This window comes from Pseudophryne corroboree, unplaced genomic scaffold, assembly GCF_028390025.1.
Source record: "Pseudophryne corroboree isolate aPseCor3 unplaced genomic scaffold, aPseCor3.hap2 scaffold_1399, whole genome shotgun sequence".
Lineage (NCBI taxonomy): Eukaryota > Metazoa > Chordata > Amphibia > Anura > Myobatrachidae > Pseudophryne > Pseudophryne corroboree.
The window spans coordinates 1-27,349 of NW_026968025.1; the positions used below are offsets into that span (position 1 = coordinate 1).

The 27,349-nt window shown below is 40.6% G+C and overlaps 6 non-coding genes across 6 annotated transcripts; all 6 read right to left on the reverse strand.

Moving 5' to 3' along the window:
- Window positions 1-7,581: 7,581 nt before the first annotated feature.
- LOC134995569 (U1 spliceosomal RNA) lies at window positions 7,582-7,744 on the reverse strand. The gene has a single exon (XR_010198319.1). It is a non-coding gene; the product is annotated as a U1 spliceosomal RNA (small nuclear RNA).
- A 152-nt stretch (window positions 7,745-7,896) lies between these two features.
- Window positions 7,897-8,060, reverse strand: LOC134995582 (U1 spliceosomal RNA). The gene has a single exon (XR_010198330.1). It is a non-coding gene; the product is annotated as a U1 spliceosomal RNA (small nuclear RNA).
- Window positions 8,061-21,390: 13,330 nt separating this feature from the next.
- LOC134995611 (U1 spliceosomal RNA) lies at window positions 21,391-21,554 on the reverse strand. Its single transcript, XR_010198358.1, has one exon. It is a non-coding gene; the product is annotated as a U1 spliceosomal RNA (small nuclear RNA).
- Window positions 21,555-21,705: 151 nt separating this feature from the next.
- LOC134995587 (U1 spliceosomal RNA) lies at window positions 21,706-21,869 on the reverse strand. The gene has a single exon (XR_010198335.1). It is a non-coding gene; the product is annotated as a U1 spliceosomal RNA (small nuclear RNA).
- Window positions 21,870-22,543: 674 nt separating this feature from the next.
- Window positions 22,544-22,706, reverse strand: LOC134995610 (U1 spliceosomal RNA). The gene has a single exon (XR_010198357.1). It is a non-coding gene; the product is annotated as a U1 spliceosomal RNA (small nuclear RNA).
- Window positions 22,707-22,858: 152 nt separating this feature from the next.
- LOC134995561 (U1 spliceosomal RNA) lies at window positions 22,859-23,022 on the reverse strand. The gene has a single exon (XR_010198313.1). It is a non-coding gene; the product is annotated as a U1 spliceosomal RNA (small nuclear RNA).
- Between the last annotated feature and the right edge of the window lie 4,327 nt (window positions 23,023-27,349).

The following is a 27,349-nucleotide window of genomic DNA, read 5'->3' on the forward strand; positions in this document are numbered from 1 at the left end:
TGTTCACTAAGGACTACATTGGAGTTCAACATCTCATCCAACTTGAGAATAGAAAAGTTCTTCTTAATTATCCTCTTGATCTTGTATGCACTAGTATTATACTTAGTTACAAACATTGTTGTCCTATCCGTCATTTTGTTATTTTTCTTTCTAGTATTTTTGCTGGTGGTATCCAATAAATGGTCTCTTTCCATATTTTCCACCTCCTTCCAAGCCTGGTCAAGAACAGATATTGGATACCCCTGCGTAAGAAACGCCCCATAGAGAGATTCCATTTGTTCTCTTGCTCCTTCTTTGGTGGAACAATTCCTTTTTATCCGAAGGAACTGGCCCTTCGGTATATTATCCTTCCATCGTTGTAAATGACTACTTTTGTAATGTAAATATCGGTTTTGATCTACCTCCTTAACAAAAGTATTTGTTATAATGATGTCATTTTCGATCTTAAGTGCTATATCCAAAAAAGTGACCTGTGTGGGGTGGCAGTACCCCGTAAACTTCAAACCATAATTATTGCAATTCAAACTGGCAACAAATTCTTCTGCTGATTCAGTGCTCCCCTCCCAAATGAAAAATAAATCATCAATGAAACGGCCATAAAGAACCAGGCTCGCCCCGAGATCACTGGTCCACACATGTTGTTCCTCGAACCGCCCCATAAACAGGTTGGCGAAACTCGGAGCGAACCTGGTTCCCATGGCCGTCCCCCTAGTCTGTAAATAATATCGTTTATCAAAAATAAAATAATTATGTTCGAGTATAAATCTAATACTCTCCAAAATCAACCACCGCAATTCTTCCCCTATATTAGGGTCTCTTAACAGATAAAATGCCACTGCCTCAATCCCCAACTGGTGCTCAATGTTAGAATATAATGATTCTACATCACATGTGATAAAACAATAAGTTGACTGCCATTTAATATTTTTAATTAAATTTAAAAAATGTGTAGTGTCCTTAATGTGTGATTTTAATTTGACAACATAACCCTGTAAAAAACTGTCTATAAAAAAAGATAAATTGCTGGTCAATGAATCTACCCCCGCAATAATGGGTCTTCCCGGGGGGTTAATTAAAGTTTTATGTACTTTTGGAAGACAATAATACGTGGGAATTACCGGATTATCAGAAAACAAAAAACATTGAGTTTCTCTGGATATAGCACCTAAATCCACTGCCCTATTTAGCAAGATTTTTAATTCCTTTTGAAACTGTGCGGTGGGATTGTGGGTCAGTCTTGAATACAGGTGGACGTTGTTTAATTGTCTATTGGCCTCCGCCAAGTACATCACTGTATCCATTACCACAATCCCACCGCCTTTATCAGCTTGTTTAATAGTCAAGGAGGGATCCCCCCTCAAGATTTTAAGTGCTGATCGTTCCTTAGTACTCAAATTATCCTTTAACGATTGTTTCTCTGATTTTTGGCACATCTCCCTAAATTGTTCTAATGTTGACTTATAGAAGCTCTCAATATAGGGCCCTCTATAAGTCAGCGGGTAAAACTCAGACTTATTTTTAAATCTGTTTGTCCCATTACCATCAAATATTTTAGTATAGTCCTCCTTATTCGACTCATTCGTTGATTCATCTGCCAAGGATTCTAATATATCAACCATTAATTGGTCATCCTGATCCAATATAATGGGATTACCTTCAATACCTTTTTTCTTCATATTTTTCATCGCGAAATATCGCTTTCTACTTAGCGTTCTGATATATCTATTAAGATCAACGAATAGATCGAATAAGTTGGGTTTTTGGGCGGGAGCAAAGTTTAAGCCCTTTTCAAGCAATCTCAGTTGATCTGGACCCAACTTTTTTGAGGACAAATTAAAAACCCCTTTTCCCTTCACTTTAATTTCATGTTTTTTACTTGACCTACTCTTTCTTCCTCTCTTTCCTCTGGCTCTTGTTCTCTTTGCCTTTTTCCGGACCACCCTGTTCCTTCGTACTTTCTTTGTGGACGGTTTTGGAATCTGTGGCTGTCCTCCAAAAAATTATTTGTGCCACCATGGGTGTTCGACTGTTGCCTATTCTTCCCTCCCATATCTACCCAATCATCCCTTCCAGAGTCTCTTCTACTCCACTTGGAATATGGGGCTGGGGATTTGACACTATTTTGTTGGAATAAATTATCATGCCTATTCCTATAGGTATTTGGTTCCCAATTCCCCTCATCCTGATTCCTAAAACTCCTGGAATCTCTCCGATCAATTGGGGTTCTTGGTCCCCTGTAATGACCTAATCTATGTTCAAGATTTTGTCTGGGTCCTAATTCCCTTTTAGAGGGTTTTTGGTCATAGATGTTGTCCCTCCTTCTATTGTAAGTGTGAACCTCTCCCTTTTGATAGTCTAATTTATCCCGATTTAGTTTGTTGTTTTTTCTGAAGACTAAGGTTTTTTCAAAATCCTCCACCTTACGATTTACTCTCAGATCTCTTTCATTGAATCCTTTGTCTTCAGAAAAAGATTTCAACAAATCCTGGGTCTTTTCAATTTCCTTCTGTATCACACTAACTTTGTCTTCCCTAAATCTGACAAGCAATTTCATAAGGTTTATGGAACAATTATCTAGTAATTTATTCCATTCCTCTGAAAACTGCTTGTCCTCTTTAAACGTAGAGGTCTTTAAAATCCTCAATCCCCTGGGTATCAAACCTTGATCTAAATATTTCTGTAAGGACACCTGGTCCCACCAGTGCCTTGTTTCCTCTATACATAGATTTTCTAGTCTATTGAATAAACCATGCATATCCTCCAAATTCTCATCCCTCTCCATAATTTGTATATCTTCCCCCCCTCTTAAATACACATTGCGTCTTTCCAATCGTTCAGCTATGCACTTAAGCGCTGCCAGATCAATGGTTCCCCAAGTTACCTGCTGCCCGAGATGCAATTACCTAAGACAATCAAATCAAAGAATAAATGATACTGGATGTGTACACAACCGCCCACACACCAACCTTGTGTGGACAGAAGTATACACTCTCCGGCGCCAGTACCCGCTGGATCAAGGAGATTTTAGACAATGGCGGAGACTGCTGCTCCTGATACAGGGATAATTGCAATCCCTATATTGAACAAAAAAACACAAAAACTACCCACACAGGTGTGACCCTCTGTAGGAAATCAGTAGCGCTGTCCCCACCATTTATCGGAGATAATCAATAAATAATTAAAAAATGGCTAATTACTATTAAATTTTAAAACATATAAATCATATTTTATTAACATATATTGCTGCAGCAAAATTGACATACATAAAAATGCATATTGTGTATAGTGGATGCCTTTAATGTAAATGCTCCACATACACAAATGTATATACTTAATTACGTTTATTCTCTGAGGCTTGGATTTTAATAAGCTGACTTCAAAATGTCCACATAGATTAATGATAGACCAATGAGCTCGGCATTTACGGACACTGCTTGCATGAGTATGTCCTTAATTAATTAATGTCCCGAAAAAGATGTGTGCACACATATATCACTTTGAATGGATAGTTACCATGGGCGATAAGTTTTTCATTCACCTCTTTAGAACAGTCTGTTTAGGACCGTCCCAATTGGAAAGACTCCCTCTGCTGGTGCTTGTCCATTTACTGCAGAATATCTGGAGACAATATCCACGGGAATCCGTCCACAGTGCTCCGGCTCCCTCTGCTGGTGGCTAACCGCAATTGCAGGTGGACTGGCTGTTTTGTCGTAGCCAGAAGCCGGTGATCGTGTAAAACAAGCAGGAGGTGATAGTCACTGCCAGTAGGTCCTTCGAAAACGCGTTTCTCCGCCTTCCCAGTGCGTTCAGCGGCTTCCTCAGTTCGAATGACCATCATCCCAATGAACACTTTATATAGCCCCACTTATTTGAAATTCCCGCGGCCATTCGCGCATGCGCACTCAAACGTGCGTTCCAAGCCTCAGTCTCATTACAAACTTTAAATAGACTCCAGCGGCCATTTTAGCTGGTTAAAACACACGATCCAAGCCTCATTATCACACCCGGAAGTTGCATCCATCGTTCTTATTAACAATATCAGAATCAAGCCTCGTTTTAAAACATAATTATCTACAACTTCATATTCAATTATACTGAACTCTAATGCAATTTGCTCAACAAGATTACGTCACTTAGTTTAATCATAATTAATTTATCATGATTACAAGTAATCCATGTCTTATTTGACAACATCAGTACAAATATGACCGTATTTAAGAACAATATTAATACTAGTCAACACATCCTATTTTATTAGCACAGGTGATAAATATATTAAATATACTGCTCAACAGTATCATTACTCGGAAATAAAAGGGGACTAATTTTGATTATAATTTGTACTTTATAATTTATAATTTAGATCCCCACACGCCATCTTGTGGTTCAAATACATAATTACACCCCTTCGTATTGTTATACATAATCCTGTTATCTCCATCTCCTTAATCCAGCATCATAAGGAACCATATCCTATCCCACCCCCCCATATATTATATGTCAAGAATGATATTTATAAAAATCAAATATTTATATTATAAATATTAAACATTTGAACTTAGATTTTATTTAACTCAACCGTATCATTCAGACCCTGCGGGATCAAGGTTTTTAGGCTAAAGATCCAGAAAGCCTCTTTCTTACATAACCTTTTATACCTATCACCTCCTCTACTGGTTACCGCCACTTGTTCAATTGCCATGATTTGTAGATTATCACTTTTCCCTCCATTGCATTCCAAAATATGGCGGTATAGGTAGGTGTTTCCTACTTTTTTATCTATCTGTCTTTTATGCTCCATGAACCTAACGTGAAGTGCCCGAGTGGTGCGCCCCACGTACTGTGCTCCACAACCACACTGTAAGACGTAGATAACATACATGGATCTACAATTCAGAAAACTTTTTATATTGAATTTCTCTCCCGATACAGATGAGACAAATTGTGTGGTTTTCTTTTTTGTGTGTTTGCATGTTGTACAGTTTAGTCTACCACACTTATGGAACCCTAATGGCGGTTTGGGTATCCATGTATCTATTTGTCCCCCTTGGGCATCTGGAGCCATGGATTTTTCCCCAGGTCTCCTAAAAAAACTTGGAGCTAGTGCGGACTTCAGACTATCTGACTTCCGAAATATTACCTGTTCACTAAGGACTACATTGGAGTTCAACATCTCATCCAACTTGAGAATAGAAAAGTTCTTCTTAATTATCCTCTTGATCTTGTATGCACTAGTATTATACTTAGTTACAAACATTGTTGTCCTATCCGTCATTTTGTTATTTTTCTTTCTAGTATTTTTGCTGGTGGTATCCAATAAATGGTCTCTTTCCATATTTTCCACCTCCTTCCAAGCCTGGTCAAGAACAGATATTGGATACCCCTGCGTAAGAAACGCCCCATAGAGAGATTCCATTTGTTCTCTTGCTCCTTCTTTGGTGGAACAATTCCTTTTTATCCGAAGGAACTGGCCCTTCGGTATATTATCCTTCCATCGTTGTAAATGACTACTTTTGTAATGTAAATATCGGTTTTGATCTACCTCCTTAACAAAAGTATTTGTTATAATGATGTCATTTTCGATCTTAATGAAATTATGTATTTGAACCACAAGATGGCGTGTGGGGATCTAAATTATAAATTATAAAGTACAAATTATAATCAAAATTAGTCCCCTTTTATTTCCGAGTAATGATACTGTTGAGCAGTATATTTAATATATTTATCACCTGTGCTAATAAAATAGGATGTGTTGACTAGTATTAATATTGTTCTTAAATACGGTCATATTTGTACTGATGTTGTCAAATAAGACATGGATTACTTGTAATCATGATAAATTAATTATGATTAAACTAAGTGACGTAATCTTGTTGAGCAAATTGCATTAGAGTTCAGTATAATTGAATATGAAGTTGTAGATAATTATGTTTTAAAACGAGGCTTGATTCTGATATTGTTAATAAGAACGATGGATGCAACTTCCGGGTGTGATAATGAGGCTTGGATCGTGTGTTTTAACCAGCTAAAATGGCCGCTGGAGTCTATTTAAAGTTTGTAATGAGACTGAGGCTTGGAACGCACGTTTGAGTGCGCATGCGCGAATGGCCGCGGGAATTTCAAATAAGTGGGGCTATATAAAGTGTTCATTGGGATGATGGTCATTCGAACTGAGGAAGCCGCTGAACGCACTGGGAAGGCGGAGAAACGCGTTTTCGAAGGACCTACTGGCAGTGACTATCACCTCCTGCTTGTTTTACACGATCACCGGCTTCTGGCTACGACAAAACAGCCAGTCCACCTGCAATTGCGGTTAGCCACCAGCAGAGGGAGCCGGAGCACTGTGGACGGATTCCCGTGGATATTGTCTCCAGATATTCTGCAGTAAATGGACAAGCACCAGCAGAGGGAGTCTTTCCAATTGGGACGGTCCTAAACAGACTGTTCTAAAGAGGTGAATGAAAAACTTATCGCCCATGGTAACTATCCATTCAAAGTGATATATGTGTGCACACATCTTTTTCGGGACATTAATTAATTAAGGACATACTCATGCAAGCAGTGTCCGTAAATGCCGAGCTCATTGGTCTATCATTAATCTATGTGGACATTTTGAAGTCAGCTTATTAAAATCCAAGCCTCAGAGAATAAACGTAATTAAGTATATACATTTGTGTATGTGGAGCATTTACATTAAAGGCATCCACTATACACAATATGCATTTTTATGTATGTCAATTTTGCTGCAGCAATATATGTTAATAAAATATGATTTATATGTTTTAAAATTTAATAGTAATTAGCCATTTTTTAATTATTTATTGATTATCTCCGATAAATGGTGGGGACAGCGCTACTGATTTCCTACAGAGGGTCACACCTGTGTGGGTAGTTTTTGTGTTTTTTTGATTTGGGATAGGGCTGGGGAGGGCCGCTGCTCAGGCACATCTCTGTCATGTAAAGGAGATTCAACTGAGGCAGCACAAGGGAACTCTCATCTGGGGACAACAACTGCAGGGAGAACACATATTTTCAGATGAACATGGGGTGGCAGAAGGCTGCCTAATACTGAAGCACCCCCAAACAACAAACCAAATGCAACAACTAGTGCAAGCATTCCTGGGGGATGGCCTGCAGCAGATGGATTTGAATATGGTGATGTCATCCAAGCAGTGGGTCAAAGTTGGCTTCAACCCTCGTCTGCATATGAAAAGAGAAAAGGAGCGTGCAGGGCATGGAGGCCTTTTGTGGTGCTTGGATGACCCCTAGTTCGCATTAAGCACCCCCACCCTCCTTCGGTGTGGGGCTCATGTTGGCCATTCCCCAGCCCCTGAAGCATTCAAGCTGATTTCTTGCAGCAGCTGGGCACTGTAACAGCTCCAGAGCTGCTCTGTAAAGCAAGTAAAAGGGTGTGGGCCCTGCAGCACTACCCGTAGTTTGCATTGTGCATTGGGAGGCATAAAGTAAGCAGACGGGAGGAGAAGTCAGGATAGTGCACAAGGGTATAGAAGGGAGGGGCTCAAGAAAAAAGAAGTAGAACCAGACAGCAAACTAGGCTGGAGAGAGACCTGAGACAAAGAGATCTGAATTACATGAGAGCCGACCAGGGAAAACTCAAATTATGCAGTCAAGTTTCCCACATTTGGGGAAATCGCAGGGGCAGCACACCCAGAGTGCAATGGGTGAGCCTTGCCCTGGGAGAAGCAACTTCATGATCATAGTATCTCACCTGGCAACTAAGTAGGAGTTGGGCTAGAGCTGGGGAGGGTCGCTGCTCGGGCACCCCCCTGTCAAGTGAAGGAGATCCAACTGAGGCAGCACAAGGGAACTCTCGAAAGAAGAACAAGGCTAGAGGAAGATCTGAGACAAAGAAATCTGACTTTTACCAGAGCTGACCAGAGGAAAGCACAAACACAGTCCCCCACTACCACAAATAATGCAGTCGAGTTTCCCACATTTGGGGAAATCACAGGGGTCAGCATACCCAGAATGCAATGAATGAACCTAACCCTGGGAGAACAATCTTCATGACCATGGTATCTCCTATGCAAAATAAGTATGATTTGGGATAGGGCTGGGGAGGGCCGTTGCTCAGGCACATCTCTGTCAAGTAAGTTGCATTTGATTTGTTGTTTGGGGGTGCTTCAGTATTAGGCAGCCTTCTGCCCTACCATGTTCATCTGAAAATATGTGTTCTCCCTGCAGTTGTTGTCCCCAGATGAGAGTTCCCTTGTGCTGCCTCAGTTGAATCTCCTTTTGGAGAAGACCTCAATAAGATTGTAGCTGATCTGGCTACTGCTAAAACAGCTTGCCTACCTAGTATGACTCCTACCACGCAGAAGGCTAAAAGTACTTTTCTTGGCCCTTTCATCCTCCAGGTAAAGCGTACCCAAGGTCAGGCATACCCAAAGCAAGCTCATGTTTCCAGACCTGCCAAGCCCAGACTGAAGCAATCCTGGGCTGCCCATCAGCCTGCTTCCAAAACGGACAAGCCTGCCGCATGACGGTGCAGGCCTCCCTCTGGGGGATCCCAGGGTGGGGGGCCCGACTTCTAGGTTTGGCAAAGAAAGGTATAATTCTAAGCTAGAGAATTCTGTTTGGAGCTCACCTTGTACTTTGTGAAGAAATAATCAGCATTGTGGCTGAGCAGATACATGTAGTGTGTGGCTGCAAACTGCATGGATCTGCTGCGTTGTAATGCTGATTCTTTTTTTTTGCAAAGTACCAATAGCTTCATATAATGTTCACAATTTTTATGCAGGATCAAATAGCTCAATAGGTAGGGTGTTTGATTAGAATTCAACAGGTTATAGGTTTGAATCCTGGGTATGGTAGTTTGAGATGTGTTATTTAATAAAGTATGTTGTTCTGACTGCCGGCATCCTATCACCTGGGATATCATACTAAATAAATGGAGTTGATCAAATTTTTTTTTTTTTAACTAGGGACAATTTCCAGATACTTCTCTTTATAACTGAGATTGCCCCCTGGAACTTCACATCAGTTGACAACTATGCATGAGTGGGCAGTGCTTGCCCTGGATCTGTCCACCCATTTATGTGCCGCCATAAAATAAAGCATGACTAACAGTTATCCTGGGCGTACACTACACAATTATCTGTCAGGCTATCTATCCAGTCTGGATGGATGGAATGAAAATCTGGTAATGTATAGGAGCAAATGTCAATTAACCATTTGCTCCCAAACACTAGAAAAGTGGTCAAAAATGGTCATTACACAAATTGGTTAAACCCAAAATTTAACCAATTTGTTTAGGGGACCATTTTTGTCCATTTTTTAGTGTTTGAGAGTAAATCGTTGATGGTCATTTGCTCACATAGATAACCGGATTTCTATTCCAACCAGCCAGTGTTGGAGAGATGGTCTGCCAGATTACATAATGCATACCAGAGCCATAACTAGACTTTTTGGTGCCCTGTGACAGAGAATTATATGCCCTCCCCCCCATTTTTGCAATATGGACAAAAGGCGCATGCCTTGTGGGGAAGGGGCATAACAAGATAGATCTCAGAGAAAGCACATGAGATATGAAGATATATCTAGTATACTTGACACTCAATGGTTTGTGGTATTGCAGGGGTGCCCTCCTTAAATGCATATACAGTCACACATGGCATGTTTGTGTAAATGGCATATCAGCAGTCAGCACTAACTGGTGACATGCCATTTGTACAAGTAAGCCATGTGTGACTAATATATAAACATACTTTATTAAATAACACCTCAAACTATCATACCCAGGATTCAAACCTATAACCTGTTAAATTCTAATCAAACACCCTACCCATTGAGCTACTTGATCCTGCATCTATTCTAACCTCCAAAAACAGATTCAGTTGCATTTTCCAGCGTGTTTTGTTTGCGCCTTTGCAAATGTCTTACATCGACAAACTTATTTAGTACTATTTTGCAAATAGGGTTACATTGTCGCAACATTGTGTTCCCTAATTGCTTGATTTTTTAAATGCAAAAATTGATAAAGACACCTGATAATTGCTCTGTGGAGTCTTCTTTTGTGTCTACTTCTTATCTACATTTAATTCCCTACCTATAATCAAGGCATTTTTAAATGCTGGGTGCTGCCAGGACGTGAGGCCTACCTAGTCTTTAGATCTGAATTTGAATGTACTTGTGAACTAACTTAATTTCCTACTTCTAATCTCATTCCTAAATTCACTACTTACATTAATCCTGTAGTTGGGCATTTTGAGCCTTCAATTGTGGGCATTGTTTTGTGTCCAGACCAGCAGCTGGTGGTGTGCATTTGCTGGAAAGGCATCGAAGACCTCCGATATGCTGCATCTCCTGATGTGTGTCTGCCTCAAGTGGCAGTCAGCAAATGCATGCTAGACACCCCATTCCAAGCTGATTGTGACATCACGGAACATGCATCATAGAACAGGCATGCTAGAACATGGGTCTTCAACCTGCGACCCTCCAGCTGCTGTGGAACTACATATCCCAGCATGCCCTGCCTCAGTTTTAGCATACCTTAATAGCAAAACTGTGGCAGGGCATGCTGGGATGTGTAGTTTCACAGCAGCTGGAGGGCCACAGGATGAAGACCCTTGTGCTAGAACCAAACCGCAGGTACATTGAATGCTAGCAAGCTGAACGTTTAAATCCTTTTTGTTCCGCAGCATTCCAATGTGGAAGATTCCATGGAACCAGAGATTATTCCATTGAGAAGGACATGCTGCCTGGATGACTGCACTGTGCAAATTAAATCACGGAGCCAGTTGGCTTGTGGGTGGCTCTGGTTACTGGGTGGTTAGGTGGGCGGTGTGTCGGAGGTGGAGCACATGCAAATGAATGTGTATCATCCAGCTAGTGAGAGAGAAAACTCATGCAGGAGTGTGCCTGCTTGTCAGTGAGTTATGCACCTTGCCAGACGTCAAATCTACATGGAGCAACTGGAGGGGACAAGAGCAGGTTTGGAAAATATAGACAGAAGAGCATATATGCTGCGCATTCTCCATGATTGTGTCAGCTTATGTTTTGGTGCACTGCACTTTCCTCCACTAAGTTTTAGCCATTTTGTTTAAACGCAAGTGTAGTTGCTTCTCGCTCTTTTGGCTGTGATATTGTATTGTGGTTGAAGAGTCTGCTGGAGGGATTGTTTTCTTCATTGGCGAGAGACTGAAGATATTCCAGGATGGAAGGCTTGGGAACACTATCCGTTTTTCAGTTGTGGAAGAGTTGAAAGACCGGATTGGACTACATTCTATAGTAAAGGGTATCTTTGTATTTATTAATCCTCCCTTTATATGTGTCTGTCTTTCAATAAAGCTTTGGGCTTGTGATTCCGTCACCCTCTTACACTCCACACCCATAGCCTTATTAACTATTGTATTGTTTAAATGTATAGTGCAGTTCATGATTTATAGTGTAGGCTGACCTGTGCTGTAGTTCTTGAACTGTACTATACCGACAGCATTTGTATTGTGTTTTGGCTGTGCTGCAACACAGTACTTATGTGTGTAATGTTTATGTATGTTTTATGGCTTCTTTATGTCAATAAAGACTGCTTTTTCAATCCAATATCTGAAAACAATCAATGTTTATCTTTGATGGCAATAGAAGTGGTATGATATTTGCTGCTTTTGAAAGGCAATATCTGATATGTCCCCTATCTGGGAACCATATATTAAATGGCTTTTCAGAAAAGGGAGATGGGAGAAGAGCTTTCAGTACTTGTAGGACCGATGCACATTTCCTATTCTAGCCTCCAAACACAGATTCAGTTGCATTTTCCAGCGTGTTTTGGATGCGCCTTTGCAAATGTCTTACATCGACAAACTTATTTAGTACTATTTTGCAAATAGGGTTACATTGTTGCAACATTGTGTTCCCTAATTGCTTGATTTTTTAAATGCAACAATTGATAAAAACACCTGATAACTGCTCTGCGGAGTCTTATTTTGTGTCTTCTTCTTATCTACATTTAATTCCGAACCTCTAATCAAGGCATTTTTAAATGCTGGCGGCTGCCAGGACGTGAGGCCTACCTAGACTTTAGATCTGAATTTGAATGTACTTGTGAACTAACTTAATTTCCTACTTCTAAATTCATTCCTAAATTCACTACTTACATGAATCCTGTAGTTGGGCATTTTGGGACTTCGATTGTGGGCATTGTTTTGTGTCCAGACCAGCAGCAGGTGGTGTGCATTTGCTGGAAAGGCATCGAAGACCTCCGATATGGTGCATCTCCTGATGTGTGTCTCCCTCAAGTGGCTGTCAGCAAATGCCTGCTAGACACCCCATTCCAAGCTGATTGTGACATCACGGAACATGCATCATAGAACAGGCATGCTAAAACATGGGTCTTCAACCTGCGACCCTCCAACTGCTGTGGAACTACACATCACAGCATGCCCTGCCTTAGTTTTAGCATACCTTATAGCAAAACTGTGGCAGGGCATGCTGGGATGTGTAGTTTCACAGCAGCTGGAGGGCCACAGGATGAAGACCCATGTGCTAGAGCCAAGCCGCAGGTACATTGAATGCTAGCAAGCTGAATATTTAAATCCTTTTTGTTCCGCAGCATTCCAATGCGGAAGATTCCATGGAACCAGAGATCCTTCCATTGAGAAGGACATGCTGCCTGGATGACTACACTGTGCAAATTAAATCACGGAGCCAGTTGGTTTGTGGGTGGCTCTGGTGACTGGGTGGTTGGGTGGGTGGTGTGTCGGAGGTGGAGCACATGCAAATGATTGTGTATCATCCAGCTAGTGAGAGTGAAAACTCATGCAGGAGTGTGCCTGCTTGTCAGTGGGTTATGCACCTTGCCAGACGTTAAATCTACATAGAGCAGCTGGAGGGGACAAGAGCAGGTTTGCAAAATATAGATAGAAGAGCATATATGCTGGCGCATTCTCCATGATTGTGTCAGCTTATGTTTTGGTGCACTGCACTTTCCTCCACTAAGTTTTAGCCATTTTTGTTAAGCTCAAGTGTAGTTGCTTCTCGGCCTTTTGGCTGTGATCTTGTATTGTGGTTGAAGGGTCTGCTGGAGGGAGGGATTGCTTTCTTCATTGGCGAAAGACCAAAGATATTCCAGGATGGAAGGCTTGGGAACACTATCCGTTTTTCAATTGTGGAAGAGTTGAAAGACCGGATTGAACTACATTCTATAGTAAAGGATGTCTTTCTATGTATTAATCCTCCCCTTATATGTGTCAGTCTTTCAATAAAGCTTCGGGCTTGTGATTCCCTCACCCTCTTACACTCCACACCCATAGCCTTATTAACTGTTGTATTATTGTACAGTTTAAATGTATAGTGCAGTTCATGATTTATAGTGTAGGCTGGCCTGTGCTGTAGTTCTTGAACTGTACTATACCGTCAGCATTTCTATTGTGTTTTGGCTGTGCCGCAACGCGGTACTTATGTGTGTAATGTTTATGTATGTTTTTTTGCTTCTTTATGTGCATCGGTCCTACAAGTACTGAAAGCTCTTCTCCCATCTCCCTTTTCTGAAAAGCCATTTAATATATGGTTCCCAGATAGGGGACATATCAGATATTGGATTTCAAAAGCATCAAATATCATACCACTTTTATTGCCATCAAAGATAAACATTGATTGTTTTCAGATATTGGCTTGAAAAAGCAGTCTTTATTGACATAAAAAAAAACATACATAAACATTGCACACATAAATACAGTGTTGCAGCACAGCCAAAACACAATACAAATGCTGACGGTATAGTACAGTTCAAGAACTACAGCACAGGCCAGTCTACACTATAAATCATGAACTGCACTATACATTTAAACTATACAATAATACAACAGTTAATAAGGCTATGGGTGTGGAGTGTAAGAGGGTGAGGGATTCACAAAACCGAAGCTTTATTGTAACACAGACACATATAAGGGGAGGGTCAATAAATAGAAAGATATCCTTTACTATAGAATGTAGTCCAATCCGACCTCTGTGCTCTTCCACAACTGAAAAACAGATAGTGTTCCCAAGCCTTCCATCCTGGAATATCTTTGGTCTTTCGCCAATGAAGAAAACAATCCCTCCCTCCAGCAGACCCTTCAACCACGATACAAGATCACAGCCAAAAGGCCGAGAAGAAACTACACTTGAGCTTAACAAAAATGGCTAAAACTTAGTGGAGGAAAGTGCAGTGCACCAAAACATAAGCTGACACAATCATGGAGAATGCGCCAGCATATATGCTCTTCTATCTATATTTTGCAAACCTGCTCTTGTCCCCTCCAGCTGCTCTATGTAGATTTAACGTCTGGCAAGGTGCATAACCCACTGACAAGCAGGCACACTCCTGCATGAGTTTTCTCTCTCACTAGCTGGATGATACACAATCATTTGCATGCGCTCCACCTCCGACACACCACCCACCCAACCACCCAGTCACCAGAGCCACCCACAAGCCAACTGGCTCCGTGATTTAATTTGCACAGTGTAGTCATCCAGGCAGCATGTCCTTCTCAATGGAAGGATCTCTGGTTCCATGGAATCTTCCGCATTGGAATGGTGCGGAACAAAAAGGATTTAAATATTCAGCTTGCTAGCATTCAATGTACCTGCGGCTTGGCTCTAGCACATGGGTCTTCATCCTGTGGCCCTCCAGCTGCTGTGAAACTACACATCCCAGCATGCCCTGCCACAGTTTTGCTATTAAGGTATGCTAAAACTGAGGCAGGGCATGCTGGGATGTATAGTTCCACAGCAGCTGGAGGGTCGCAGGTTGAAGACCCATGTTTTAGCATGCCTGTTCTATGATGCATGTTCCATGATGTCACAATCAGCTTGGAATGGGGTGTCTAGCAGGCATTTGCTGACAGCCACTTGAGGGAGACACACATCAGGAGATGCAGCATATCGGAGGTCTTCGATGCCTTTCCAGCAAATGCACACCACCTGCTGCTGGTCTGGACACAAAACAATGCCCACAATCGAAGTCCCAAAATGCCCAACTACAGGATTCATGTAAGTAGTGAATTTAGGAATGAATTTAGAAGTAGGAAATTAAGTTAGTTCACAAGTACATTCAAATTCAGATCTAAAGACTAAACACAAAACACAAAATAAGACTCCACAGAGCAATTATCAGGTGTCTTTATCAATTGTTGCATTTAAAAAATCAAGCAATTAGGGAACACAATGTTGCGACAATGTAACCCTATTTGCAAAATAGTACTAAATAAGTTTGTCGATGTAAGACATTTGCAAAGGCGCAAACAAAACACGCTGGAAAATGCAACTGAATCTGTTTTTGGAGGTTAGAAAAGATGTAGGATCAAGTAGCTCCATGGGTAGGGTGTTTGATTAAAATTCAACAGGTTATAGGTTTGAATCCTGGGTATGATAGTTTGAGGTGTTATTTAATAAAGCATGTTTATATATTAGTCACACATGGCTTACTTGTACAAATGGCATGTCACCAGTTAGTGCTGACTGCTGATATGCCATTTGCACTAAAACAAATGAAAATGGTAAAAGTTATTGTACTTTAAGTAAAAATAAAAGAGCAAAAATATCAATCCCAGTTTTGGATTACTTGAATTAACAAAAAAAAACGCATATAGCAGAGGATAGTTTCAATCTGCTTACCTCTGGGCTATGGACCCAGCATGCTTCCATTACAGTACTCTGCTGCACATGTAATTGCAAGAGATCCTGAAGCACTCACTCATCATGGGAAAGTACCAATGTGTTTCTTCATTGGTTGATGGAAGAAACATCTTACAAAAACTCTCCAGATTATTGACTATTTAAAGTTTTTCTAGGAAACGTTCTAGATGAATGCTTATTAGCCTTTGTCAGTATGTACTTTTGCAAAGTGTCGCTGTGGCGCAATCAGTTAGTGTGTACGGCTATTAACCAAAAGGTTGGTGGTTCAATCCCACCCAGGGATGTAATTGACCTTGTTATCAGATTTTGGTGATCTTTAAGTAGACAAGTCAAAATTTCAAAAACCCCTGTTATGGTGTAGGGTACCTGGCCTTCTCTGATGTAATCAGAGTTAGATTTGATTCAGTGATTTTATAAAAACAGCTAGGAAGCACAATTTAGCAGTGGTTTGCAGAGAAAAAGAAATATGCTGGCAAAAAAATCCAATTGAGTGATTAAACAGCTCTTCATTTTCTGGCTTTATTTTTATGCTAACAAATTTGTTCTCTGAAAAGTGTCCACAAAGCCAAGTATCTGATTAACATCTTTGTAGGGATGGTTTTTCACCTATTACTAAATTAAACTTGCTTCATTGGAAAGGCAGCAAGATGCATCCTCATTTCAATATCTACTGAAATAATACAGGTTGACACCAGGAAACATTAACGCCACTGCATCCTTGCTGCTTTCTCATGTGGAAGTCTGTTTAATGTGAAAACAAGGTGATATCTAATTAGCACACAGGTAAGGAATTAAGAAAATCTTTATTTAAGGGTGAAGATGTTTCTCACAAAATCGTTGCCCCAATGCATCATTGAAATTCAAGCTGGAAAGATGATTTTAATATATCACTTGTACATTTTGTATTGCTCTTCTGGTGACAATGTAGTTTGTTTTTGTCAATTACCATTTTAATAATAGGGTAAAGAAAATTAAGTGGATTTTTGAAAGAAAACAATACTGTCAATATACTATTAAAACAAATTAAAATGGTAAAAGTTATTGTACTTTAAGTAAAAATAAAAGAGCAAAAATATCAATCCCAGTTTTGGATTACTTTAATTAACAAAAAAAAAATGCATATAGCAGAGGATAGTTTCAATCTGCCTACCTCTGGGTTAAGGGGCCCAGCATGCTTCAATTGCAGTACTCTGCTGCACATGTAAGTGCAAGAGATCCTGAAGCACTCACTCATCATGGGAAAGTACCAATGCGTTTCTTCATTGGTTGATGGAAGAAACATCTTACAAAAACTCTCCAGATTATTGACTTTTTAAAGTTTTCTAGGAAACGTTCTAGATGAATGCTTATTAGCCTTTGTCAGTATGTACTTTTGCAAAGTGTCTCTGTGGTGCAATCGGTTAGTGTGTTTGGTTATTAACCAAAGGGTTGGTGGTTCAATCCCACCCAGGGATGTTATTGACCTTGTCATCAGATTTTGGTGATCTTTAAGTAGACAAGTCAAAATTTCAAACCCCCTCTTATGGTGTAGGGTACCTGGCCTACTCTGATGTAATCAGAGTTAGATTTGATTAAGTGATTTTATCAAAAAACAGCTAGGAAGCACAATTTAGCAGTGGGTTGCAGAGAAAATGAAATATGCTGGCAGAAAAATCCAATTGAGTGATTAAACAGCTCTTCATTTTCTGGCTTTATTTTTATGCTAACTAATTTGTTCTCTGAAAAGTGTCCACAAAGCCAAGTATCGGATTAACATCTTTGTAGGGATGGTTTTTCACCTATTACTAAATTAAACTTGCTTCATTGGAAAGGCAGCAAGATGCATCCTCATTTCAATATCTACTGAAATAATACAGGTTGACACCAGGAAACATTAACGCCACTGCATCCTTGCTGCTTTCTCATGTGGAAGTCTGTTTAATGTGAAAACAAGGTGATATCTAATTAGCACACAGGTAAGGAATTAAGAAAATCTTTATTTAAGGGTAAGATGTTTCTCACAAAATCGTTGCCCCAATGCATCATTGAAATTCAAGCTGGAAAGATGATTTTAATATATCACTTGTACATTTTGTATTGCTCTTCTGGTGACAATGTAGTTTGTTTTTGTCAATTACCATTTTAATAATCGGGTAAAGAAAATTAAGTGGATTTTTGAAAGAAAACAATACTGTCTATATACTATTAAAACAAATTAAAAAGGTAAAAGTTATTGTACTTTAAGTAAAATAAAAAGAGCAAAAATATCAATCCCAGTTTTGGATTACTTTAATTAACAAAAAAAAATGCATATAGCAGAGGATAATTTCAATCTGCCTACCTCTGGGTTATGGACCCAGCATGCTTCCATTACAGTACTCTGCTGCACATGTAAGTGCAAGAGATCCTGAAGCACTCACTCATCATGGGAAAGTACCAATGTGTTTCTTCATTGGTTGATGGAAGAAACATCTTACAAAAACTCTCCAGATTATTGACTATTTAAAGTTTTTCTAGGAAACGTTCTAGATGAATGCTTATTAGCCTTTGTCAGTATGTACTTTTGCAAAGTGTCGCTGTAGCGCAATCAGTTAGTGTGTACGGCTATTAACCAAAAAGTTGGTGGTTCAATCCCACCCAGGGACGTAATTGACCTTGTGATCAGATTTTGGTGATATTTAAGTAGACAAGTCAAAATTTCAAACCCTCTCTTATGGTGTAGGGTACCTGGCCTACTCTGATGTAATCAGAGTTAGATTTGATTAAGTGATTTTATAAAAAAAACAGCTAGGAAGCACAATTTAGCAGTGGGTTGCAGAGAAAAAGAAATATGCTGGCAGAAAAATCCAATTGAGTGATTAAACAGCTCTTCATTTTCTGACTTTATTTTTATGCTAACAAATTTGTTCTCTGAAAAGAGTCCACAAAGACAAGTATCTGATTAACACCTTTGTAGGGATGGTTTTTCACCTATTACTAAATTAAAAATGCTTCATTGGAAAGGCAGCAAGATGCATCCTCATTTCAAGATCTACTGAAATAATACAGGTTGACACCAGGAAACATTAACGCCACTGCATCCTTGCTGCTTTCTCATGTGGAAGTCTGTTTAATGTGAAAACAAGGTGATATCTAATTAGCACACAGGTAAGGAATTAAGAAATTCTTTATTTAATGGTAAGATGTTTCTCACAAAATCGTTGCCCCAATGCATCATTGAAATTCAAGCTGGAAAGATGATTTTAATATATCACTTGTACATTTTGTATTGCTCTTCTGGTGACAATGTAGTTTGTTTTTGTCAATTACCATTTTAATAATCGGGTAAAGAAAATTAAGTGGATTTTTGAAAGAAAACAATACTGTCTATATACTATTAAAACAAATTAAAAAGGTAAAAGTTATTGTACTTTAAGTAAAATAAAAAGAGCAAAAATATCAATCCCAGTTTTGGATTACTTTAATTAACAAAAAAAAATGCATATAGCAGAGGATAATTTCAATCTGCCTACCTCTGGGTTATGGACCCAGCATGCTTCCATTACAGTACTCTGCTGCACATGTAAGTGCAAGAGATCCTGAAGCACTCACTCATCATGGGAAAGTACCAATGTGTTTCTTCATTGGTTGATGGAAGAAACATCTTACAAAAACTCTCCAGATTATTGACTATTTAAAGTTTTTCTAGGAAACGTTCTAGATGAATGCTTATTAGCCTTTGTCAGTATGTACTTTTGCAAAGTGTCGCTGTAGCGCAATCAGTTAGTGTGTACGGCTATTAACCAAAAAGTTGGTGGTTCAATCCCACCCAGGGACGTAATTGACCTTGTGATCAGATTTTGGTGATATTTAAGTAGACAAGTCAAAATTTCAAACCCTCTCTTATGGTGTAGGGTACCTGGCCTACTCTGATGTAATCAGAGTTAGATTTGATTAAGTGATTTTATAAAAAAAACAGCTAGGAAGCACAATTTAGCAGTGGGTTGCAGAGAAAAAGAAATATGCTGGCAGAAAAATCCAATTGAGTGATTAAACAGCTCTTCATTTTCTGGCTTTATTTTTATGCTAACAAATTTGTTCTCTGAAAAGAGTCCACAAAGCCAAGTATCTGATTAACACCTTTGTAGGGATGGTTTTTCACCTATTACTAAATTAAACATGCTTCATTGGAAAGGCAGCAAGATGCATCCTCATTTCAATATCTACTGAAATAATACAGGTTGACACCAGGAAACATTAACGCCACTGCATCCTTGCTGCTTTCTCATGTGGAAGTCTGTTTAATGTGAAAACAAGGTGATATCTAATTAGCACACAGGTAAGGAATTAAGAAAATCTTTATTTAAGGGTGAAGAGGTTTCTCACAAAATCGTTGCCCCAATGCATCATTGAAATTCAAGCTGGAAAGATGATTTTAATATATCACTTGTACATTTTGTATTGCTCTTCTGGTGACAATGTAGTTTGTTTTTGTCAATTACCATTTGAATAATAGGGTAAAGAAAATTAAGTGGATTTTTGAAAGAAAACAATACTGTCAATATACTATTAAAACAAATTAAAATAATAAAAGTTATTGTACTTTAAGTAAAAATAAAAGAGCAAAAATATCAATCCCAGTTTTGGATTACTTTAATTAACAAAAAAAAATGCATATAGCAGAGGATAGTTTCAATCTGCCTACCTCTGGGTTATGGGCCCAGCATGCTTCCATTGCAGTACTCTGCTGCACATGTAAGTGCAAGAGATCCTGAAGCACTCACTCATCATGGGAAAGTACCAATGTGTTTCTTCATTGGTTGATGGAAGAAACATCTTACAAAAACTCTCCAGATTATTGACTTTTTAAAGTTTTTCTAGGAAACGTTCTAGATGAATGCTTATTAGCCTTTGTCAGTATATACTTTTGCAATGTGTCTCTGTGGCGCAATCAGTTAGCGTGTTCGGTTATTAACCAAAAGGTTGGTGGTTCAATCCTACCCAGGGACGTAATTTACCTTGTTATCAGATTTTGGTGATCTTTAAGTAGACAAGTCAAAATTTCAAACCCCCTCTTATGGTGTAGGGTACCTGGCCTTCTCTGATGTAATCAGAGTTAGATTTGATTAAGTGATTTTATAAAAGAACAGCTAGGAAGCACAACTTAGCAGTGGGTTGCAGAGAAAAAGAAATACGCTTGCAGAAAAATCCAATTGAGTGATTAAACAGCTCTTCATTTTCTGGCTTTATTTTTATGCTAACAAATTTGTTCTCTGAAAAGTGTCCACAAAGCCAAGTATCTGATTAACACCTTTGTAGGGATGGTTTTTCACCTATTACTAAATTAAACTTGCTTCATTGGAAAGGCAGCAAGTGATGTCATCCAAGCAGTGGGTCAAAGTTGGCTTCAACCCTCGTCTGCTTATGAAAAGAGAAAAGGGATATGCAGGGCATGGCGGCCTTTTGCGACGCTTGGATGACCCCTAGTTCGCATTAAACACCCCCACCCTCCTTCGGTGTGGGGCTCATGTTGGCCATGCCCCAGCCCCTGAAGCATTCAAGCTGATTTCTTGCAGCAGCTGGGTACTGTAACAGCTCCAGAGCTGCTCTGTAAGGCAAGTAAAAGGGTGTGGGCCCTGCAGCACTACCTGTAGTTTGCATTGTGCATTGGAAGGCACGAAGTAAGCAGACGGGAGGAGAAGTCAGGATAGTTCACAAGGTTATAGAAGGGAGGGGCTCAAGAAAAGAGAAGTGGAAACAGACAGCATACTAGGCTGGAGAGAGACCTGAGACAAAGAGATCTGAATTATACGAGAGCCGTCCAGGGGAAACACAAATTATGCAGTCAAGTTTCCCACATTTGGGGAAATCGCAAGGGACAGCACTCCCAGAGTGCAATGGGTGAGCCTTGCCCTGGGAGAAGCACCTTCATGATCATAGTATCTCACCTGGCAGGTTAGTAGGAGTTGGGCTAGAGCTGGGGAGGGTCGCTGCTCGGGCACTACCTTTCAAGTGAAGGAGATCCAACTGAGGCAGCACAAGGGAACTCTCAAAAGAAGAACAAGGCTAGAGGAAGATCTGAGACAAAGAAATCTGACTTTTACCAGAGCTGACCAGAGGAAAGCACAAACACAGTCCACCACTACCACAAATAATGCAGTCGAGTTTCCCACATTTGGGGAAATCACAGGGGTCAGCATACCCAGAATGCAATGAATGAACCTCACCCTGGGAGAACAATCTTCATGACAATAGTATCTCCTATGCAAAATAAGTATGATTTGGGATAGGGCTGGGGAGGGCCGCTGCTCAGGCACATCTCTGTCAAGTAAAGGAGATTCAACTGAGGCAGCACAAGGGAACTCTCATCTGGGGACAACAACTGCAGGGAGAACACATATTTTCAGATGAACATGGGGTGGCAGAAGGCTGCCTAATACTGAAGCACCCCCAAACAACAAACCAAATGCAACAACTAGTGCAAGCATTCCTGGGGGATGGCCTGCAGCAGATGGATTTGAATATGGTGATGTCATCCAAGCAGTGGGTCAAAGTTGGCTTCAACCCTCGTCTGCATATGAAAAGAGAAAAGGAGCGTGCAGGGCATGGAGGCCTTTTGTGGTGCTTGGATGACCCCTAGTTCGCATTAAGCACCCCCACCCTCCTTCGGTGTGGGGCTCATGTTGGCCATTCCCCAGCCCCTGAAGCATTCAAGCTGATTTCTTGCTGCAGCTGGGCACTGTAACAGCTCCAGAGCTGCTCTGTAAAGCAAGTAAAAGGGTGTGGGCCCTGCAGCACTACCCGTAGTTTGCATTGTGCATTGGGAGGCACAAAGTAAGCAGACGGGAGGAGAAGTCAGGATAGTGCACAAGGGTATAGAAGGGAGGGGCTCAAGAAAAAAGAAGTGGAACCAGACAGCAAACTAGGCTGGAGAGAGACCTGAGACAAAGAGATCTGAATTACATGAGAGCCGACCAGGGAAAACTCAAATTATGCAGTCAAGTTTCCCACATTTGGGGAAATCGCAGGGGCAGCACACCCAGAGTGCAATGGGTGAGCCTTGCCCTGGGAGAAGCACCTTCATGATCATAGTATCTCACCTGGCAGGTAAGTAGGAGTTGGGCTAGAGCTGGGGAGGGTCGCTGCTCGGGCACCCCCCTGTCAAGTGAAGGAGATCCAACTGAGGCAGCACAAGGGAACTCTCGAAAGAAGAACAAGGCTAGAGGAAGATCTGAGACAAAGAAATCTGACTTTTACCAGAGCTGACCAGAGGAAAGCACAAACACAGTCCCCCACTACCACAAATAATGCAGTCGAGTTTCCCACATTTGGGGAAATCACAGGGGTCAGCATACCCAGAATGCAATGAATGAACCTCACCCTGGGAGAACAATCTTCATGACCATGGTATCTCCTATGCAAAATAAGTATGATTTGGGATAGGGCTGGGGAGGGCCGTTGCTCAGGCACATCTCTGTCAAGTAAGTTGCATTTGATTTGTTGTTTGGGGGTGCTTCAGTATTAGGCAGCCTTCTGCCCTACCATGTTCATCTGAAAATATGTGTTCTCCCTGCAGTTGTTGTCCCCAGATGAGAGTTCCCTTGTGCTGCCTCAGTTGAATCTCCTTTTGGAGAAGACCTCAATAAGATTGTAGCTGATCTGGCTACTGCTAAAACAGCTTGCCTACCTAGTATGACTCCTACCACGCAGAAGGCTAAAAGTACTTTTCTTGGCCCTTTCATCCTCCAGGTAAAGCGTACCCAAGGTCAGGCATACCCAAAGCAAGCTCATGTTTCCAGACCTGCCAAGCCCAGACTGAAGCAATCCTGGGCTGCCCATCAGCCTGCTTCCAAAACGGACAAGCCTGCCGCATGACGGTGCAGGCCTCCCTCTGGGGGATCCCAGGGTGGGGGGCCCGACTTCTAGGTTTGGCAAAGAAAGGTATAATTCTAAGCTAGAGAATTCTGTTTGGAGCTCACCTTGTACTTTGTGAAGAAATAATCAGCATTGTGGCTGAGCAGATACATGTAGTGTGTGGCTGCAAACTGCATGGATCTGCTGCGTTGTAATGCTGATTCTTTTTTTTTGCAAAGTACCAATAGCTTCATATAATGTTCACAATTTTTATGCAGGATCAAATAGCTCAATAGGTAGGGTGTTTGATTAGAATTCAACAGATTATAGGTTTGAATCCTGGGTATGGTAGTTTGAGATGTGTTATTTAATAAAGTATGTTGTTCTGACTGCCGGCATCCTATCACCTGGGATATCATACTAAATAAATGGAGTTGATCAAATTTTTTTTTTTTAACTAGGGACAATTTCCAGATACTTCTCTTTATAACTGAGATTGCCCCCTGGAACTTCACATCAGTTGACAACTATGCATGAGTGGGCAGTGCTTGCCCTGGATCTGTCCACCCATTTATGTGCCGCCATAAAATAAAGCATGACTAACAGTTATCCTGGGCGTACACTACACAATTATCTGTCAGGCTATCTATCCAGTCTGGATGGATGGAATGAAAATCTGGTAATGTATAGGAGCAAATGTCAATTAACCATTTGCTCCCAAACACTAGAAAAGTGGTCAAAAATGGTCATTACACAAATTGGTTAAACCCAAAATTTAACCAATTTGTTTAGGGGACCATTTTTGTCCATTTTTTAGTGTTTGAGAGTAAATCGTTGATGGTCATTTGCTCACATAGATAACCGGATTTCTATTCCAACCAGCCAGTGTTGGAGAGATGGTCTGCCAGATTACATAATGCATACCAGAGCCATAACTAGACTTTTTGGTGCCCTGTGACAGAGAATTATATGCCCTCCCCCCCATTTTTGCAATATGGACAAAAGGCGCATGCCTTGTGGGGAAGGGGCATAACAAGATTGGTCTCAGAGAAAGCACATGAGATATGAAGATATATCTAGTATACTTGACACTCAATGGTTTGTGGTATTGCAGGGGTGCCCTCCTTAAATGCATATACAGTCACACATGGCATGTTTGTGTAAATGGCATATCAGCAGTCAGCACTAACTGGTGACATGCCATTTGTACAAGTAAGCCATGTGTGACTAATATATAAACATACTTTATTAAATAACACCTCAAACTATCATACCCAGGATTCAAACCTATAACCTGTTAAATTCTAATCAAACACCCTACCCATTGAGCTACTTGATCCTGCATCTATTCTAACCTCCAATAACAGATTCAGTTGCATTTTCCAGCGTGTTTTGTTTGCGCCTTTGCAAATGTCTTACATCGACAAACTTATTTAGTACTATTTTGCAAATAGGGTTACATTGTCGCAACATTGTGTTCCCTAATTGCTTGATTTTTTAAATGCAAAAATTGATAAAGACACCTGATAATTGCTCTGTGGAGTCTTCTTTTGTGTCTACTTCTTATCTACATTTAATTCCCTACCTATAATCAAGGCATTTTTAAATGCTGGGTGCTGCCAGGACGTGAGGCCTACCTAGTCTTTAGATCTGAATTTGAATGTACTTGTGAACTAACTTAATTTCCTACTTCTAAATTCATTCCTAAATTCACTACTTACATTAATCCTGTAGTTGGGCATTTTGAGCCTTCAATTGTGGGCATTGTTTTGTGTCCAGACCAGCAGCTGGTGGTGTGCATTTGCTGGAAAGGCATCGAAGACCTCCGATATGCTGCATCTCCTGATGTGTGTCTGCCTCAAGTGGCTGTCAGCATATGCATGCTAGACACCCCATTCCAAGCTGATTGTGACATCACGGAACATGCATCATAGAACAGGCATGCTAGAACATGGGTCTTCAACCTGCGACCCTCCAGCTGCTGTGGAACTACATATCCCAGCATGCCCTGCCTCAGTTTTAGCATACCTTAATAGCAAAACTGTGGCAGGGCATGCTGGGATGTGTAGTTTCACAGCAGCTGGAGGGCCACAGGATGAAGACCCATGTGCTAGAACCAAACCGCAGGTACATTGAATGCTAGCAAGCTGAATGTTTAAATCCTTTTTGTTCCGCAGCATTCCAATGCGGAAGATTCCATGGAACCAGAGATTATTCCATTGAGAAGGACATGCTGCCTGGATGACTGCACTGTGCAAATTAAATCACGGAGCCAGTTGGCTTGTGGGTGGCTCTGGTGACTGGGTGGTTGGGTGGGCGGTGTGTCGGAGGTGGAGCACATGCAAATGAATGTGTATCATCCAGCTAGTGAGAGAGAAAACTCATGCAGGAGTGTGCCTGCTTGTCAGTGAGTTATGCACCTTGCCAGACGTCAAATCTACATGGAGCAACTGGAGGGGACAAGAGCAGGTTTGGAAAATATAGACAGAAGAGCATATATGCTGGCGCATTCTCCATGATTGTGTCAGCTTATGTTTTGGTGCACTGCACTTTCCTCCACTAAGTTTTAGCCATTTTGTTTAAACGCAAGTGTAGTTGCTTCTCGCTCTTTTGGCTGTGATATTGTATTGTGGTTGAAGAGTCTGCTGGAGGGATTGTTTTCTTCATTGGCGAGAGACTGAAGATATTCCAGGATGGAAGGCTTGGGAACACTATCCGTTTTTCAGTTGTGGAAGAGTTGAAAGACCGGATTGGACTACATTCTATAGTAAAGGGTATCTTTGTATTTATTAATCCTCCCTTTATATGTGTCTGTCTTTCAATAAAGCTTTGGGCTTGTGATTCCGTCACCCTCTTACACTCCACACCCATAGCCTTATTAACTATTGTATTGTTTAAATGTATAGTGCAGTTCATGATTTATAGTGTAGGCTGACCTGTACTGTAGTTCTTGAACTGTACTATACCGACAGCATTTGTATTGTGATTTGGCTGTGCTGCAACACAGTACTTATGTGTGTAATGTTTATATATGTTTTTTTGCTTCTTTATGTCAATAAAGACTGCTTTTTCAATCCAATATCTGAAAACAATCAATGTTTATCTTTGATGGCAATAGAAGTGGTATGATATTTGCTGCTTTTGAAAGGCAATATCTGATATGTCCCCTATCTGGGAACCATATATTAAATGGCTTTTCAGAAAAGGGAGATGGGAGAAGAGCTTTCAGTACTTGTAGGACCGATGCACATTTCCTATTCTAGCCTCCAAAAACAGATTCAGTTGCATTTTCCAGCGTGTTTTGGATGCGCCTTTGCAAATGTCTTACATCGACAAACTTATTTAGTACTATTTTGCAAATAGGGTTACATTGTTGCAACATTGTGTTCCCTAATTGCTTGATTTTTTAAATGCAACAATTGATAAAAACACCTGATAACTGCTCTGCGGAGTCTTATTTTGTGTCTACTTCTTATCTACATTTAATTCCGTACCTCTAATCAAGGCATTTTTAAATGCTGGCGGCTGCCAGGACGTGAGGCCTACCTAGACTTTAGATCTGAATTTGAATGTACTTGTGAACTAACTTAATTTCCTACTTCTAAATTCATTCCTAAATTCACTACTTACATGAATCCTGTAGTTGGGCATTTTGGGACTTCGATTGTGGGCATTGTTTTGTGTCCAGACCAGCAGCAGGTGGTGTGCATTTGCTGGAAAGGCATCGAAGACCTCCGATATGCTGCATCTCCTGATGTGTGTCTCCCTCAAGTGGCTGTCAGCAAATGCCAGCTAGACACCCCATTCCAAGCTGATTGTGACATCACGGAACATGCATCATAGAACAGGCATGCTAAAACATGGGTCTTCAACCTGCGACCCTCCAGCTGCTGTAGAATTACAC